Here is a 20061-nt window from a genome sequence, read left to right on the forward strand (position 1 = left end):
TTTCAGAAGGTCTATTAAGTGTCATTTGTGTTTTTTAAATCATAATCCTCTAAACACTTACATGCTGTCCTGATGCACCAGGAGAAAGTTCTTCCAGAGGGTGGCTGGGCACTGGAACAGGGTCCCCAGGGAAGTGGTCACAGCACCAAGCCTGACAGAGTTCAAGAAGGGTTTGGACAATGCTCTCAGACACATGGTGTGACTCTTGGGGATGGTGCTGTGCAGAGCCAGGTGTTGGACTCGATGATCCTCATGGGTCCTTTTCAACTTATTCTATGGTTCTACAATAAATGAAGCCTTTTAGCTGTAGCGGTGAGAAGAAACCACACTTGCTTTTCTGTTTGCGTTTTCCTGTAAGGGCACCCCTCAAACTCTTGCACTCGCTGAAGCAAGAGTAAAGTGATTTATGCTACTTTTTCTGCTCTTTCTCCTCAGTTAAGCGACTTTATTCCTTATTTTTTTCACAACAATCCTGTAGTAATTTGCCGTTTTGGGGAAGCGCTTGCCTCAGTTGCCCACAGAGCGCACATCAGCGGGAGCCGCCCCGGGCCCACCCTCAGCACGGTCGGGTCGGGCCGGGCCGGGCCGGGCCGGGAGTGCTGCCCGCGCAGGCCGGCAGGGGGCGCTGCTGCCCCGCGCTGGCCGCGCTCGCTCCCCTCGGCGGTTCCATTGGAGCAGCCGGAGACGAGTTGGCGCCATTTTGAAGCCGGCAGGGGGACCGGGGCGAGCTGCGGAAGGGGAGGGGGCTGGCGGCGATTGGCTGCGGCGGCGGCGGCAGCGGCGGCAGCGCCTCTCCGAGCCCGGAGCGGCGGCAGCGCGGAGCGGACCCGCCTGCGACCAGCGAGGCGAGGCGGCTGCAGCGGGGTAAGGAGCGCGGCACCTCGGCCGCAGGTACCCCCACCCCGTTCCCCGCTCCATTTTCCCTTCTCGGGGGAGTGAGGGGCGCCGGCCCGGACCGAGCTCCGCGGCCAGCGCTGGAGGAGGACGGGGAGTAGAGGGGGAGCGGGAGGGCAGAGCTCCCCCTGGCCCGTGGTGGAGCTCCCCCTGGCCCGTGGTGGAGCTCCCCCTTCCCATCCCCCTCGCCCCTCCGCGGGGCTGCTCCCCTCCCCCCTTTTCCGTGGCGGCCGTCAAATACTAAATTTTCCCTCCCTCCCTCCCGCCCGGCACCCCGGGCGATGGGGTGACCTTGGCTGGGGTGCGCGGGGGCCGGGGGGTCACCCCCTCGCCCCGGTGGCCCGGCGGGCGGTGTCGCGCCCAGCGCCGGTGGCTCCTCGCGGCGCGAAGTGGCGGGGAGGGGGGGGCGGGGAGGCTGCTCGCCCGTGGCTATGAGTGAGTGAGTGAGAGATCGCGGCTTCCCGGGTGTCCCTTTCCTCCCTGCCCCGGGCGTCCCCTCCCTCCCCGCCTGCCCCGGGCAGCTGGCCTGGTCCCCGCTCCGCGGGGCAGTACGGGGCTCCCGCCGCCCCGCGCGCCTGCTGCCCGGGCTGGGCGCGGGGACATCCCCGTCCCCTCCCCGCCCGGTTCGGTCTCTCCGCGCCGCACTTCGCAGTGCTCCTCAGCGGGAAGAGCTGCCGGGGACCGCGGTTTGCTGGGTCCCTACTTGTGTCCGAACCCGGTTTTTTCTTTTCATGCTGGCTTAGCTTCTTTTTTTTTTTTTTTTTTTTTTTTTTTTTTTTTTTTTTTTTTTTTTTGCCCCCTTCCTTTCCTCCTCTTTCTTTTTCCCTCCCACTTTGCATCAGGCTCTGTTAGAAAGCGCTCGGGAAGAGAGGACGGGGGGAGCTGGGGGGGGTGGTTGCCGCCGCCTGGTAGATGGAAAACTATGAATTTTACATCTGAATTGCCAGATGGAGAATGGTTAATTTATAGGTTATGTATGTATTGTTTACGTTGAGAGCCTCCGGTCAGGAATTTAGGTCCGTAACTTCATCCTGCTGCAAATAAATCACTATCTGTTTTTTAAAACAAATCAACAATTAATGACGGTGAACAGTCCTGGAAAATTAAACTGCAGCAGACCAGCTCCTACAGAGCTGGATTTTGTCTTACAAGCCTTATTCCGACTTTTATGCTTGATTGCTGCGCGGTTGCTTTCTGAGAGCTGTGGTTATTTAGTTAGGCGTTGTGTTTTCCCGTTTAACACAACTGCTGAAGCGTTCTCATGTTGGTCTTTGTTTTGTGCTTGCCGGGTAGGTGCTTTGGCTGTAATTGATTTCTCTTCGCTGGGGATGGAGTAGAAGGAGCGTTGAAAATTTGAGTGGCTTTATAGTTGAAAATGAGCGTCAGATCGCGTTTTGGGAAGAGAGTAAGATGACGTGCATTCTTTAAGGTTTTCCCCTTTCAAACTAGTGGAGTTGTTCAGTTTTCAGGTGGTAGAAATTTTGCCTGGTATGTTTTTTTTGTACTGTAGATATGCTAGATACTATACTGTGTAAAGTAACTCCCCAAAAAGAAGTGAAAGAGCTGAATGTGTTCCATGCTCTGATCACCTGAAAGAAGACTGACAGTGACAGGCCATCAGGTAAGGTGGTTTAGCAGAGGTGTGTGTATCCTGTTCATCACAGCGTTTGAAGCGGTGCACTGCTGGAGAAAGTAGTTTAGTACTTTAGCACTTGCATGACATCCTGTGTCTGTGTCTGAAGCAAGGTTGAACTTAATTACTGTAGGGTTGGGGGTATGATGTGTCTGGGTGGGGTGTGGTGTTTTGTTTGGGATTTTTTATATAGATACTATACTGGAGTATAGTGTTTCTTGCATCCACTTTATTAGTTAGTATACAGACTGGATAAACTGTGGTTCAGTTTTTGATGAAACAACTAAATAAATTAAAATGGAAAATCATATGTTTAACACTTGTATACAACTTCTTTTTTCTCTTGTAAATAATGAATTTAGACTTTATCTAGCATGCTTGCTTATGGACTGAAATTGAACAAGTCACCTAAGTCGTTATTAAGCTGTGATTAACCATATAAAAGCCAACAATCATTGCTAGCATCTGGAAAAGCACAGCAATGAAATATGGGCATAACCTCAGGTGTTAACCATTTTTGTCCTGTAGAACAGGAGGTTCTGTTGCCTCCTGTAAATTGGGAGAGATGCATTTTCTTTTGGGATGTTGCTCTCTACCAAGCTTTCAATTTATGCCTTTTTCTTTTTTCTTCATTTAGTCACACAATTTATAGTCATACAGAAGAGTAAGAGGGTGTATGTGTACGTATGGGTATGAGTCTTCTGGTTTAGTAAAGGATTTTCATTTAAAGGTGTTTGGTGTTAATGGTTTTTATTTCTTTAAACCCGAATTGGGAGAGGTGATAAAGACTACTTGTTGCACAAGGAGAATTTTCATGGGAGCAATAAGTAAGAAAATATGAAGCTGAACAGTAAAAGCATGCAAAATTTGAGATGGAAGGAAAACGTGATACTGCAACTCATTATTTTTCCTTATCAGTTTCACTCTAATATCCCTATCCCTTTATATTGCTTGCCCCAAATATTATGCCAAGAAAGAGGAAGGTATGTCTTTCCTGCTGCCTTCAGAGAAGTTTCTTTTTAGAATCAAAAAGTAGTTCTGATATGTGGAACATTGTCTTACCACTTGTCAGTATCATTTTTCTTTTAACACATATCTAAAGTAATGGTGTTTTTACTCTTAGCACAAAATATCAATGCTGCAGCCTGAAATAATTTTTGGATAGACTGAGAGAATACTGGAGGCTTTCAGTCAATTCTGAAACTAGGTGGTAAGGGAAAACTGAGGAAACTTTTAAAAGGTGCATTAGTGTGATAGTGCTTAGTGGTGAAGTGTGGTAATTTTCCAGATCTCTAGACCCTCTGGACGGTCTGAACAGCACTGACAGATCTGGGAAGGAATCAAGGCTTTTAAAGAATTGTAAAATATATGCTTCTAAAAAGAGAATATTCTCTTTCCTTCAGAGACTGAACATCTAAAATGCAAGGCTATGCATGTATACAAATTTTGTACCTCTTGCTTTACCATTGGTAGCCTCTGCAGTTGAATGTAGTCTTGTAGAAAAGCTGAGATGTTTATCTGCTTAGCTTTGTTACTAAGAACAGAACTTAACATAATTCTGTAAAGTAAAAGTAAGAAAAAATTATGAAAAGTGAAGTGTATTAATGAAAATTAACTTTGTTATTCTAGGAAGTTAGTGGTTTGTTTCAAAACCTCTTTGGAACATTAAGGATTCCACAATAAAAAAAGCTGTTTATGTGAATATTTGCTGTAACAAATCCAACTTGAAAGAATTAAATGAAATACAAGTAATATTTTCATTTCTGAGAGTCAAAATGTTAACACTTCCATTATTTTTAAAGGTTGTTACTGTCTGTCTCAGTGTATACTGCTTTTCAGCCTTTTCTAAAGTGTGAAGAAGTCCTTGAAGTAGGTTCTGAGGGTTAAGACCTGTATTACTTTGTCCCCATCTGTGGAACTTACTCTTTTGCGCCTGACCGCAAGCACTGGAAAAACATTCCGCTTGTTTAATACTGCCTGATTTTTGGTTCTATTTTTTCAGCTCACAACAACTTAGGTATTAATATGCTTCAAGAAATAATAATAAAAAAAGTGCCATACCTCATTGGGAACAGATGGGGATGTTTGTACTAATCATCTTGTGTCTGTCACCATTTGTACAGGAGTACCGTAACCAGGGATCAGGACCCCATCTGGGGTTTTCTAATTCAGACCCTGTTCTTTAAGGATCGGTTCCAGACAATACTAACTGTGTGTACTTTTTCTCTGACTTAATTAGAAATCCTGGTGAATGTTTCTGCTGCTGAAATTAGATGCTTTGCTTTCATGCTTTTTAATGGACAAAAAATGGACATAAAGTTAGCAGTCAAAAATGTTATTAATTTCTTCCATTGTAGTCAACTAACCTACAAATTCATAGAACAGAGAATGATCTGGATTGGAAGGGACCTTAAAGATCATATAGTTTCAACTGTCATACCATGGACAGGGAACCTTCCACTACGCCAGGTTGCTCAGGGCCCCATCCAACCTGACCTTAAACACTTCCAGGGATGGGGCATCCACAAACTCTGTGGGCAACCTTTTCCACTGTCTAACTACCCTCAGAGTAAAGAACTTTTCCCCAATATCTAATCTAAACCTACTCTCAGTTTAAAGCCAACCCCTCTCGTCCTGTCGTTACATGCTCTTGTGATAAGTCCATCCATCTTTCTTGTGGGCTCCTTTCATGTACTGGAAGGTCACAATTAGGTCAGCCTGAAGTCTTCTCTTCATCAGGCTGAACAATCCCAATTCTCTCAGCCTTTCCTCATAGGAGAGGTGGTTCATACCTCTAATCAACTTTGTTGCCCTCCTCTGGGCTTGCTGACTGATGTCCTTCCTGTGCTGGGGACAGGAGTATGTAACAATTGTAAAGATTTATTATTTGATTATTTGATTCAGCTAAAATTTGATAACTTAGGAAGTGACTCTTGAGAAGCTGGTTGTCCACAACTTCTGCCAAAGCAGTCTTTGGTTCTCTCTGAGACATCCCAGTATATCCACATTTCTTGCTTCAGTGTCAAAAACCTTCATCCTGAAAGTCTTAGAAAGAAAGGTAACCAATAAAAAACTACTGAAAAAAAAAAAACCAACCAAAAAGCTAACAGTTACCCACAGTAAGTAGAAACATACTACTCGTGAGGAAGTCCTGAAAAAAATAAAAATCAAAACTTGTGTGTAATCTTTGGGTTACCATGAGTTTGGCTGTTCACTTCTGTTAGTACTGCTTTGTCACTTAGATGTACATTCCAGTGAAGACAATCTGATTTCTAGGAAATCTTTGTCACTGCATATGTTAGGTTTTTGTTCTTAACAAAAAATAATTTAATTGTTGTCAGTTATGAGAATTGAGCAGAAGACACTTCATGGAAACTTGTAATTTAATTTAGGGATTTTTTTTTTTTAAATTTTTCTGCAGCTGCCTATGTAAAATTTCAAAGACTTCTTGGGGAAAATGTACAGAAATGCTAGGCAGCTTGCCATTAGGTGTGATATTTTCTCTGATAATTTTGTTGATTTTGTTACTTGGCAGTTCAGGATGTAGCATTATGTGTAGTTTCTGAACACAGAAACAAAGTGTATGGAAGTAACTGTAGCTTTTTGTGTCATCACTTTGTGAAAACTTGTGAGGGACTACGTATGTGGACAGTCCAAGTGCTACCCAGTGCTTTTCAAAAGTCTAAGTGAGACAAAATCACATAATTCATGGTACAAAATAAAGTTTACAATTGCTTTTCTTCCTCTGAGTATGATCTGGTCAGAATAAAGCTATAACTTTTGCTTTCCTGGGTTTTCAAAATGAAAGAAAGAATAGATAAGCTAATGATAAACTCATAAAAAGAGTTGTGAGGAACTTTTTCAAATGGACAACAAACAGGAGATGCATTTTGTCTTCCATTTGCCCAACTTGGATCATGCAGTTCGTAATTCCTTCAGTTACAGAAATACTTGCAAGAACTAAGAAAAAGATTTTTATGCATGTACAATTTTTGGGAATAAATGTTCTGCACTTTTTTTAATTACTGGCTGATCTGTACTTTGAGAATGTGAAACATTTTGAAAGTTTTCCCCAAAGTTATGAATGTTGCCTGTAGTAAGTTCTCCATTAGGTTGTCCATACTGCATTTTGTCTATACATATAAAAGCACATTTAAAGTAATTTTTTATTTCTTAATGGGCCATTGCCCCCTGAATCTTCTGTATTACATACAAAAAAGCTTTAAAACAATATTAAAAATGCAAATTATTTTTTAAAATGGTGAACAATTTAAATTAATTTTTGTCCTTCTAAGTATATGTTATGGTAGTCTTTAGTTATAACGTGTTGGGGTATTTTCAACCCACTTATTTAGGAATTAGAGCTGCGTATCAAAGTCGGTGCACATATTTTCCAAAAGCTCGAAAATGTAAAATGAATTGACAGGGGACTGTGGGAAGGGAGAAGCATATTTAGTAATTTGAATGATTGAGTGTCACTTTGGGATACTGGAATTCATTCCTTCTGTCAGTTTCTTGTGATCCCAGGCAAGTCTGTTTAAACCAAACTTCCCACAAGAGCTTATTAGTAGTGCATTGATTTCCTGGGAGACAGGCTCTAGACCCGGACTACTTCTGCTTGGCTCATCAGATGCTTTAGTTTTAGATGCAGCGCTGGATAAATTGGCATACTTTAAAAGTTGTGTCCTAAATTCCTCCTCCTAAATTCCTGTATAGGCAAAATTGGTTGCTAGTTCTTAACCTTCAGTCTGTATCTTGGGTTAGTAATCTATGAAATGAGACAAATACTTATTTTTATGAAAAATAAGTGAAAGTGTTGCAAAAAAGTTAATTTTTATGGCACGCTAACATAGTACAGCTTAAAAAAGCCCAGTAAGAAATTAAGTCTCTTCATAGTGTGGCTTAAATAGAGTCTAATAAGGCACACACATAAAAGTATAAGGAGAAAAATTTAATAGTTTCTTTGCTTTGAATGAAAAAGAAATCCTGTGGTGTGGAAAAAAGTAGTGAAGGATCAGGTATATCAGCTCCTTTGTATGTATTCTCTTTAATATTGTATAAGAAACTTAAAATCTGCTTCTTAACGCTTTATAAATGATTTTACAACTATTTTTATATTTTCATTGTTCCTTTTTAATAGAACATAGTAAACAAATTCACTATATGAATGTGCTTCTGTCAGTCTTTAGGTTGTAACCTTTAGCTTTGTATCTATGACTAATTGATGGAATGCTATTAGTAGCAATGAGTTTTTCTCTTTTAGCAGCTTTATGTGGGGTGAGGGATGAAAGCTTTTCAGTGGACTCTTGCAAGTATTTGTTACTGGTAGAAGGGCAGTGTAACGTGGTGTTTGCACACTGTGTGCTCTGGAAAGGACTGAGACCTGCTGGGGCTGCATTCCCCTCCTGCCTGCGGCAGCTGGTCTTTCTACTCTGGTCTCTCTTCAGTGACTTCTCTGTCTAGTTTGTCCTCATACCTCTTGGGCTTCCAATCCTTCATTGTACAATCTACTTCCTCTCTCACCTTCTTCAACACGTCTTAGGCTTTACAGGATGATAGAATAGAAGAGGCTGGAAGGGACCCACTGGAGGTCATCTAGTCCAATCCCCTGGCTCCAGCAGTGTCCCTGAGAGCACATTACTTGGGACTATGTCCTGATGGCATTTGAGTGTCTCTGTGGAAGGAGACTTTACAGCTTCTCTAGGCAGCCTGCTTCAGTGCTTAGTCATCCCTATGGAAAAGGAGTTTGTCTTCAGATGGAACTTTGTGCCTTGGTTTCTGCCCATTGCCTCTTGTCTATTGCTCAGTGCTACAGTGAAGAGACTGGCTCCATCCTCTTGATGCCCTCCCTTCAGATGTTTATGTACATTGTGCATTTTAGGAACCTCAAGGTTGATAGGGTATGTCAGCTGTGGTGTATGGCGGCAGGATTTTGTTTGTTTGGGATTTTTTCTGTGTTTTGTTTCTATGTTTTCCCTTTTCCCTCCCCTTTTTCTTCCCTCTCTCATTAACTTTGCTTCTTGGTTGAATGCCTTTCCTGTAACCCCTAAACTCTCTAGTCCCTTTGTCTAATAGAGCTTGTTGGTCTCTCCAGTGGGGTTAGTAGAAGTGTGTCCAAACCTCAGCTCTTTCTATGGTAAGCTGAGCTTTTTGTCTTAATTAAGACAGACTGCTCTTGAACTGAGAATCTGGCTGAGGTGTGAACAAATCCAGCTTCTTGTGCTAAAGAAACAGCAACATCTGGCTGTAAGCAGACTTACAGGTGGATTAGTGATGGATTCAGCTGTCAGCAGGATTTACCAGATGTGTTTGTTAGTCTGGTTTGGCTGTGTGAACCTTCTAACTTCAGGGGAATAAGGAGAGGGCAAAGAGCAGTTCTTGTGTGTGCAAGAAAAGTTCTTGTACCTTTAAGTAATAGGTAGAAACTCTCTGAACCGTTGTATCATGATTCTATGCTTACAGTCATAGTGTGAGCAGCTATCTTTCTTTATTAATAATTTAAAACTTCCTCCTTTCAGTTGAAAACCTTGTTCTTTTAAAATGAATAAGCATTAGTTTCCTATAGGTGTTACTTGTGTCCTAGTGGTTGCTATTTATGGAACACAATCTAGTGGGGAGTGTAATACAATTTTTCATCATTGTTTTTGATTTGATTTTTTGTTAATGCTCTCCTGGGTAGAGGGAGAGGTCTTCTTGGGGAGTGGATTACAGGGTACTGTAAGGCAGTGATCCAGTCTGGTAAAATGAGGTCCATGTCCTTACTGCTCATCAGCACAGATCTGAGCCTGACAGAAGCACAGCCCACATAGTGATGCACGCCACGAGTTTGTCTGTCATTGTGCAGCAAATGTGGCATAGAACTGTAGAAATTCTCAAGCTGGAAGGAACTCATAAGGGTCGTTAAGTCCAACTCCCTGCTCCACACAGGACTACCTAAAAGTAAATCATATAATTAAGAGTGTTGTCAGATTCTTCTTGAACTTTGACAGGGGTAACTGATCACCTGTTAGTGAAGAACCTTTTCCTAAAGTCCAATCTGAACTTCCTCTGATGCAGCTTCATTCCATCTCCTTGCATCCTAATGTGAATGATGAGCTGCAACTGAAGGATAACTAAATATTAAACAGAAGACAAACCAGAGTTTGTGAATTTACTGTCAAGAAAGTTGACATAACCGTACATATGCTGCTGTTTAGACAAAAAACAGGACTAAAATGTACTAATGTATGTAAATTTCTGAAAGTGGGATACAAAGAAGATAGAGACACCACTCAGTGGTGCCCAGTAATAGATCCAGAGGCAGTGTGCACACACTGGGACACAAGAGGTTCGTTCTGAATGTTTTCACTGTGACTGTGGTCAAGAACCAGCACAGGTTGCTCTGGGCATTTGCAAGGTCACTTTCCTAGGAGATCCTTAAAAGCCATCTGGATGCACTCCTTGGCAAACCAGCTTTAGGCGACCCTTCTTCAGCAGGGAGATTCGACCAGGTGATCTCCAGAGTTCCAACCTCCACCATGCTGTGAAAATTCAACCCCATAGGGCTAAATAATTGTAAGGGATGAATAATTGTATTAGAAAAAGTTACAGGAGTCAATATATTATTGGCAGAGAACTTAGATGTTGAGTGTTGAGGTAGCTGTCAAAGGTAAGTTAAGACTTAAATATTAAAAGAATCTTCAGCTTTTTTTTTTTTTTGAAGCAATCTTACTTGATAGATCCGCATATGATAGTAGGTAACTAAATTGTTAAACTGTTGCTGGTCCTTGTGGTCTTATAGTGCACTTTGTTCACCTGGTTGTAGTATATCTTCATCTAATTTGTGCTTTGTGATCAGTTATGGGTTCTTTCTCTGTTTTTGGGGACACAGTTATTTTTTTCAGTCTGCTTTTCTGTCACAGTTTTGCAAAAAGTAAAATAAAATGTTTTAGCTGGGAAGAAAAGCTGAACTGATAGAAGCCATCTGGGTAGACAACTTCTATTTGTAAAACGCCCAGCTGAATGTGTTTTTGGTACTAAGATTGCTATATACAGTTATAATATAAATGTCTGTTTATAATTCATGTTGATTAGGAGTGGATGCACTGTTGTGTAGAACAACATCAGACTTTGCAGTTGAATACCCATTCTTTTTTAGGTCTTACGGTTCAATCCACCCCACTAGCATTCTTTGTTTGATCTTTAGTAATCCTGTATCAAATAATTTGCCATGGATGTAAAGCATATAATTTTGTGGTTTTTAACATTAAAAGTTAGGAACGGAAGTGCATCTCATTCAGGTATAGAAATTCTGACTTGTTACAAAAGCAACTTTGTGTTGGTTGACCGCTGTGAAGTTTTACATAATGTCATTTTGCTTCTGTGGTAGCATGCTAGTATTTTTAAAAATTTTAATTGCCTATTTTATTTATTTTTAGTATTTTATTTTGTTTCTTTAATATTCTTAGTATTGGGATTTTTTTCCCTTGGGGGGACATTTGTTTAATTTTAATTCTTACCAAAAACCCCCAAAACAAACAAAAAAAAACCCAACGAAGTTTCATGGTAAGACTAATAAGGCACTTTTAGCCAAAGAAATGGTACACTAAAATAATACCAATTGTTGTTTCCTCCCATGGGGCAACACAGAGGTTAAACTTGATTTGTGCCTGATGTCTGTGTGTTGTAGTTGTCTCCTGCTTCCTGTTACGTTCCCCTTATTTTCCTCATGGCTTCCATGCCATTCTTGCATGTTTTTTTTCTCTGCTTGTGTGAGTACTACAGCTGTTAATCATTTGAAATTATGTAATGCAAGGTATCTGAGGTTTCTGTGACTGCTTTTTGAAATAGTCAATGTAAAGAAAGACAGTAATTCCTGCCTCTTTTCCTCCATTCTTTTCTAGCAGCTGGAGGAAGGAAAGAAATAATTCCTGCCTTACTAAGTCTTAAAGTAACTTCCCTGGTAAAAGACAGCTGTGTCAATATTACGACCATAAACCATTACATCCATAATATTGTGGAATTTTGATACCTAGGCTGGTTGTCAGTTCTTCTCTTCTTTTAGAGCATCAGCCTAAGAACTTCCAATGTTTCTGGTGATCCTGGAAAAAGACTCTTTTGTGGAGTTCATGGTCTGCTTTTCCTAACGTACCATATGAAAGCAAGGATCTAATCTCTGCATATTGATCAAGTTGTACTGTATTCTATTTGGCTGTTTTGTTTCAGATATTGACAAGAAAGTACTTCATAAAATTTAAATTAAAAACTAGAAGTCTGCCTCTTGTGATCAGTTTTTCTTCACTGAGCTATTTATCTTTGACCTTTTGCCTTATGTGATTCATTTTCTTTGGGTGGGATCTCCTGGTATTTGTGTGATTTATGGTGATTTCTGCCTCTTTTCTACTTACCCTTCTGGCAGTCTCTTTTGTCACCTCTGTGCACATACTGTCCTCATGTAACAGACTTCATGGGTGCTTCTCCTAGTTTATACCACCTGGATGATAGGTGCTGGTGGCTGCAAATAGTATTCCAAGCTAGTTCTTCTCAGTACCTTAAGATGGGTGTTAGCTGATGAAGTTTTGGGTTTGTGGGCATTGGTTTGTTTGTTTCTTTCACAGAATGGGTCAGGTTGGAAGGGAGCACAGTGGGTCACCTGGTCCAACCTCTCTGAGCACAAGTACAGGATCACATTGCACAGGATTGTGTCCAGATAGTGCTTGAGTATCTTCAGTGATGAGAGAAGGTTCTTGAAGTTCCTTGTCCTAGAATTAATGTTGAGTAGAAAAATCACCATGAGACTATAACCTAGGCATTGGCCCCTCTTTAGACCCCTGTTGTTTTCCCCTTACAGCTGATTTTTTTTCAGTTAGTGTGTATTCTTGTTTACATGTTCATATGTAGTCTTTATATTTGCAAACATTTCTGTTACTCTAAACTTTCAGTATTTTATTGAATGACAATCTCATTCATCTCTGCATCCATCTGTCTATGATTTCCAATTTAATGCTTCCATAATAAATGATATTTGGTGCAAGGAAAGTGCTGATTTTTTTATCACAGATGAACCAAACATAAATTATCCCTGGGTAATATGATAAACCTAGAAGTTACATTTATCCCTGTTTTCGAAATTCTGACTTCAGCATGCAGGTTTTTTCTTAAACTCTCAAAATATTACTGAGATCAAACTAGTGCAGCTTTAGTGGTAGTTTTATTACATTTTTTTTTGCTCTGCATTAGTAATGGGAGTGCTGCTTTTATTTTCTTGCAGTATACCTTAATTTTTAAAGTTAATTTAAATTTTTTAAATTGAAGAGTACTGCACCTCAATTTTTAAATACCTTTAAAAAGCTTTGTGGTCCACAGAGGTTCATGAATTCTTGGATGGTGCCCATGTGATTGCTTTGATTTGAAAATGTAGAGTTCCTAAATATAGACACAGTAACTTCTGATTAAAGATACTTGTTACTAGTTGTCACAGGAAAGTTTTACCTGCCATTTCCTTGAAAATGGGAATTCAGCTATTTTTACAGGATACTTCAGTAACTTCTTTCTTTACAGTCATTACTATACAGGAGTACTTCCTTTTTGATTCTAGCCACTGAAGTACATTTTTTTTTTTTTACAATTTTTTGCAGTTTTTTACAGTGGATATCTCAGTTTGGCTTCAATTTTATCTTTATTTTTGTATTTCTTGGGCTTTGTGGTAGAACTGTCCTGTTTTGAGGGCTCTAATTACTACTTACAATTTCACTGAGTGGTTGTTGGAGTTCCCTTAGTAGTATAAAAACTTTTCTTGCACCCCAGTCGTGGGTATAAAAGCTTAAAGCTTAATTTTATTCCTTTGGCATGGACATTACGTGTGGCCCCCCTGTTGGAGTTACGTACATCACCAAATCACTTCTGTTTGAACCTCTGAGGACTGGTCATAGTTTGTCTTTTCGTAAGATTTTGTGTAGTATGCTTGCATAATGTGACCACCTAAGGAATGTTTTCCCTAGTACTTGGCTAACTGACAAATATATTGCAGATGTCTATTTTATTAAAATCATATTTAGTCAGCCTACACTCTTCTTTCTTTGTCGGATTATTTTACTATTGCCTTCCAGTTTTTATCTCTTTGTAACTTCTTTTCCTGCAGCCATACAGAGAAATAAGCCTACATTCCCTTTTACTTAGTCTTGAGTAGAAGTTTGAAAGCAGAGATCTCACAATAATAAGTCATTTTTATTTTTCCTTAGATTGTTGAATGGTTTAATGGTAAATTCTTTTATATAGTTTCTGATAATTTTTTTTTTTTAGTTTGAGTGTGTTTCAGTGAAAATACTGTTTCATAAATGACATAAAAAAGAGGCAGCTTTATTAAAAGAAAAATGACAACAATAACATATGGAAAAATGCTGAAACTTAAAGTTGGGTCACTTATATTTTGTGGAAGCTGCAAGTGTCTGCAACACCACTGGGGAGAGCTGTGTGCTGAGATAAGTTGGTACTGAATACTTCCTACTTGCTAAATTTTAGGGAGGCTTTCTTTAATCAAGTTTGAAAAAAATCTTATCGGCGGAAGTGGGGACTTGCCTGGGATCATTCGCTAACTGATTGCAGCTCTGTTTAAGTTGTTTGAGGCCCTTTAGTGCGCATGTGCTGATTTTGGTATCATGTCTTAATCTTTTCTTCTTTGTTCTTTTCCGAATCCTCTAAATCCACTCTACATTGTGATGATGTCTCTTGCCCAGTTACCACCTGCACATCTTTTAATTTTCCACAAAGTGCTTACTTAAGATGTTAATAAAGAAATTTAATGCACTTTGCTGTATTTTTTGGTGTAAGTTTGAAAAAAGTATTTCCTAATTTAAACAGGTTATTACTTATGTATGACTGTCAAAGGACTGCCATTAATGGCATTCTGTAGTGAAACCCAGTACTTTTTATGTCATTTGTTGGACTGAGAATGTTACTTTTACCTTATAATTTAGGTCTTCATTCCAGAAGACATTTAATTAGTGGCTTCTGTAACAGTCTTTACTATGCTGCCTTACAGAAATGGGAAGCTAGCATTTTATTGATATTATGGATAATACTAGTATCTTGATTTAATGATAGTTAAGTAAACAGTATAACATGATACATTTCTAAAAGAGAATGGAAAGTATTAGTCTAGGTATTATACCTGAATCAGTATGAAGAATGACCTGGATTTAAATAAGCACCTTTGGTCCAGCACACTAAAGTTTTCTATTTTATTCAACAACAGAAAATTAATTTCAGCTTGCCAAATTTCAGCTTGGGGTGGCTTTTTATAGCCAAGTTATAACTGCCTAACAGTAAATATATTATGGAAATAGGTTTAATTTAGTGGCAGTTGGATAATGCAAGTCTCTAACACCAAAGTCACTTCTCACCTTGATCAATTATTGTCAATCAGCTATATGCCAGCAGGAATTTACCAGGATGTAAAGAATTTCTGTCAATGACTTAAATTGTTGTGTTATTTGTGTTTTATTAAGAGTACTAATGAAGTAGAAAGATGCCTGCCTCTTCCACTTCTGTAAGTTGCTGAGTAATCTCTTAGTGATATCATGTTACATATTTTGTGGAAATTACATCTTGACAATTTTTTTCGTATGTCTTATGTTGTTGAAACAAAGTTTGTGATCTTCAAGCATTTGTCATGGTTTATATTGATTCATACAAGGATGCTGCCCACTGAGGGTGCAAAAATAAAAAAAATTCATATAAATAATAAAAAGAAACTACAAACTGTATGTTGAAAAAGGAGTAGAGCTTTGGAGTGAAATCTGTAGTGATTTATGAGATGAAAATATTTTGCTTCCTTGCAATGTCCCATGACACAATTTAGGAAAACGTTTTTTGCATCTTCTAAACTGTTTTTGGATTGTTGATGGAATGGCCTGTGGCAGTAAGAGGCCACTGGTCTTCCTGCTTGGTTGTGGAGAAAGCGTTGATGAATATTTGCCAATCCTTTTTTTTTGCCTACACTTTCTTGTTGGAGTGATATGAACTGTGGAAATGCATATTTAGTTCTTTACACATTGAAATTCTTTTCCATGTGAACCACTTACTAAATTCACTTGAGCTTCTAATACCTTTGTGAACATGAAGAAAGTGTTATTCTCTGGCATTCTCTGACTTTGAAAAATGTCTTGCAAACATAGATTTAAAAGTATATATATTAGCTTACATAAATTTGATGTATAGTTTCTTAGATTTTATATACATTATTTTAAAATAACCTTAAGAATAGCTGTATAGGTAATTACGTATATTCAGTGAAAGTTCTGAAAAATTATAATGATGATAGAATTTGCTAAGTTGATAATGTTTCTGAAGATCTTCTAAGTTCTAGTGTTTGGATTCTGGATTTTAAGAGGAAGTGATAGTAAGGCAGGAGACAGACTTGCAAGGAATATAGGGTTGCTTTGCTAAAGTTTGCTTCATCACTTGGGTAAGATTTCTACAAAACTATCTGGAGGATGAGGATTTAAACACTTGTATAGATCTCTGGAAAGTCACTGTTGACACATGATGTCTTCATGTGTGTTAAGGCACAGTTTGTTTAATGATTAGCAGAGTTAATTAAGTCACCATAGGCAATGTAAACTGTCAACCAAACAAAATACAATTAATTGGAGTGTGGTTTAAGTCCTCCACTTAGGTCATTGACTTTAACATCCTCTAATGATATTTATTGACCTGTGAAGTATATTTGCATAGATACATAATATGCAAGATATCAGTCCATGTTTTATTTCCATAATCACAGTCTGTATTTTAAAGTATTGAGCAAGTAGTATATGTGAAGTTAAGCTGTTCATAAAGGTATCTACTATATAGAAAACATCTGAATGTTTTAGTAATATAATGGCCAGTAGACTTAGCTGGAACTGAGTAGCTGTTGGATGCTACTGATTATGTACAGAACTGATGTGTAGTTTATTTATTTGAGCTTGACCAAATTTTGGCGGTGATATTACTAATTAACTCTGTTCAGATTAATTGTTTGTTCCCATTTGTGGTGTGGCTGATAGTCATAATTTTACATTAAATATGGTCTTTTGATTTTTGTCACAAGAGGTGAATGACATTTTTATCCATCCTAATCAAATACCCAATAAATGTGACTTTGACTTTTGGGGTTTTATCCTGTGCTATAGTTTTCCGGTTGGCATTGTACAAAGGGCATGTGGTTTGTCATCTTGCTTTATTTTTTCTGTACTAGTTTTTTCCACCTCACCTCCCTTTTAACTTAGTTTTTAATTTGTCGTGCTATTTTATACATACTGTTTTTCAATATACTTCTACAGACTGGCTCTTGGTTCCTGACTTCAGGTCTCTGAGAAATTACAATTGCAGTGGTGCTTCTGTGTTGAAAGAAGCAGTTCCTAGACATCTTAAGTCTTACTGTATCATCTCTGTGTGTACAAAAAGTAGAGTTTCTATTTTAAATACTCTATTAGATTAAAATATATTTATTTTCTTCATAGTTTTTGAAGACTTAACTTACAGTACTGTTTAACATAACTGAAAAAACCAAAGCCTGATTGAATAATGATTTTTATTCCTATTTGTTAGAACTGGAATTTGTTACATATTTGTTCAAGTTTCTTGTGACATCTATCTCCCTTCTTTATCCTCATATAACAGCAGAAACAGGGCACATCTTAAAGTTTAGTTTATGTGCTGGGACTCTGCATGGTGCAAAACATTTCATGGTCTGAAGTGTTTTCTTGCCTTAAAAAAGGCATCCATGTGAACGTTTTCCTTTTTCATAGGATCATTAAGGTTGGAAAAGACCTCTAAGATCATTGAGTCCAACTGTTAACCCAGAACCACTGGGCTCTCCACTAAACCATGTCCCCAAGTGCTACATCCACGTACCTTTTGAACGCTGCAAGGGATAGTGATTCTACAACTTTCCTGGGAAGCCTGTTTCAATGCCTGACCACTCTTCTGGTGAAGAAATTTTTCCTAATGTCAAATCTAAACCTTCCCCAGTGCCACTTGAGGCCATTTCCTCTTGTGTTGTCTTAGATTACCTGGGAGAAAAGACCAATCCCCACATTACCACACCTTTTTTCAGGTAGTTTTTGAGAGCAGTAAGGTCCCCCTTGAGTCTCCTTTTATCCAAGCTAAACAACCACAGCACCCTCACCCTCTTCTTGTAAGGACTTGTGCTCTTTCCTTCTGATGGTGTATATGGAATAATACTGGATTTTTAAAAACATGGTGGAGAACTTCTTAAATTTCATTTGTTAAAAAAAATAGAAACTGTCAGCTGAGTCTGTTGAATCTCAAAGATGCTTTCAAAGAATTTCCTTCTTTCAAAATACTTGTCATCTTAGACTGTTTTCTTTTGCAATACACTGAATCTATAAAAATTAATATTAAAAGCTTTTTGAAATTCAGTCATTGAATATCACATCACTGGCTTATGGATTTTTGTTTTCAACATGTTGTACATACAGTTGGCCTTGAGGCTGTTGTTCTTAGCTGTTACTGTCTTCTTTTTCCATGACAGAAGTTTACTGGAACAGCTGATGTATCTAACATGAAATCAGAGATTTGTATTTGGTTAGAATCATTAAAACACCCTCCCCTCCCCCAAATAAAATCCTAGATTCTACTAAGTGTTCAACACAGATTATTTTGATAAAGCTAGGTATGCACAGCTATATTGGCAGTCCAGAAGAAGGGGAACTTCTAGCAGTGGAATGTCATGAAGTTTTACTTAGGTAATTGTTGAAGTTATAACTGTTGTACAAGGGGGTTTCTTAGCATTGAATTTTCTTTTTTTTGAATTATAGGTTTTGTTTTCTGCTGTTTCTTTTGAATGGTTTTTGTTTCTCTCAGTATTAGAAGGTTTATAATTCTTTATCCTGTATGTTCTTTCTTTGAACCTTTTTAGAATTATTTTTGACCCTGTAAAACTAGATGTATTAATTCTCTAGAAAATGAAGTCCTATTTTTTTTCCTTACTTCTGAGAGGGATAAGCTGTGTACAACACTGTCTGTAACTTTGGCTGGCTGTTAGGTGCTAACTCTTCTGCTCTCTCTTCTTGCTTAATGGAACGGGGAAGGAAATAAGACAAAAAAGCTCATGGGTCAAGATAAATGCAGGAAGATTGCTTTCATTCTTCACTAACTTTGGTGGCTGCAGCTTGTTTCACGTTTTTCTCACTTTTCTTCCTAGTAGCTGCTGTGCAGCATTTTTTGTCAGTTCTTAAATACGTTATCACAGAGGCACTGCCAGCATCACTGATGGCTCAACTTTGACGAGGGATGAGTCCATTTTGGAGCTGTCTGGATCTGGCTCTGTTTGCTACAGGAGCAGCCCCATGTCTCTTCCCACAGGGGCCATGCCTTCAGCCTCCCCCACTACCAAAACCTTGCTACATAATCACAATACCTTGGATGCCACTGAAGCTTAAAAGCTTGGTTGTGGGGCCATTGGACATATTGGCTGCACAGTTGAACTTTACTGTAATGTATGAGTTTCAGTCTTTGAATTATTTCAAAATGTGCTCTAAATGGGACTACATCATCTTGTTCTAATCAGATTTCCACTGCATTTGATCTGATCTGACAGGTATCCACCACTGGAAAATGGAGTTTTGTTCCCCAGTTCCCTTAGTTCCTGTTCTTTCCCTTGAGTTAGCTTTGATGCTTGTCACACACTTTTCAAAAACAATTTGGCTTGTTTTTTGAGTTGGTGAGTTTGATTGGCCCATCAAAGCATCGGATGCTTTTATACATTCTCAGGTTCAGGCAAGCAAGGCTCCCTTCTGCTGTGATGAGCTGTTAAAATGAATTTAGGTGTAATATATAACATCATCCCATCTGAAAGGTAGTGTGTAATATCTATGTCAAATGGCAAGAAAAGTGAACTTCATTACAATTTGTGTGCTTTCGATGAGTCCTAGGATTGACATGGACTTGTCATGGCAGTGCATTAAAGAAATATTATGGGGATAAAAGTGGCATCTTATTTTAGTATTAGAAAAAGTTACTTCAATGAGTTTTGTTTCCTTCCAGCTTTGTCATTGTCAGTTTTTACTACAGCTGCAAGCATGTGGCACTGTTCCACTGCTGGGTGCATGTAGGTGCAGAGATGATGACAGAAACTGAGTTGACTTTCGTGTATCTGTTGCAGTCCATTGCATGTCATGCCTGTTGAATGACATCTGATTATGTTCGTTCTATTCATGTTTTTCCTATTTACAGAAATAAAATGTGTTGTGCTGTATGTGTTCTTTGCAAAAAAAAAAAAAAAAAAAATTAAAAGCCAGTATTAACTTTTTGTTTGGTAAAAAATTAGGTGAAGATTAATCAAAATTTCTAACTTTGGTTGTTTTCATGAAATATGAACTTAAGAATACAAATCCCATTACTTGAGATTCACAGTTCAGAACAGTCATGACTGCTAGAAGTGGATCATACTTTTAACTAAATAACTAAAAATATCAAGACAATGACAAAGAAATTTGTTTCTTTTGTTACATTCTTCATTTGTAACTGCCCTGGTGCAGACTTTTTCT

The 20061-nt window shown here is 38.9% G+C and overlaps 1 protein-coding gene across 4 annotated transcripts in view; it reads left to right on the plus strand.

Moving 5' to 3' along the window:
- The first annotated feature begins 702 nt into the window (after nucleotides 1-702).
- Nucleotides 703-20061, plus strand: part of PDS5B (PDS5 cohesin associated factor B) — a 102186-nt gene continuing 82827 nt past the window's right edge. For all 4 annotated transcript variants that reach the window (XM_068181979.1, XM_068181981.1, XM_068181980.1 and 1 more), the window contains exon 1: nucleotides 703-864. The gene's annotated coding sequence lies outside the window, so the exon portion shown is untranslated. The remainder of the gene's footprint in view (nucleotides 865-20061) is intronic.

This window comes from Anomalospiza imberbis, chromosome 2, assembly GCF_031753505.1.
Source record: "Anomalospiza imberbis isolate Cuckoo-Finch-1a 21T00152 chromosome 2, ASM3175350v1, whole genome shotgun sequence".
Lineage (NCBI taxonomy): Eukaryota > Metazoa > Chordata > Aves > Passeriformes > Viduidae > Anomalospiza > Anomalospiza imberbis.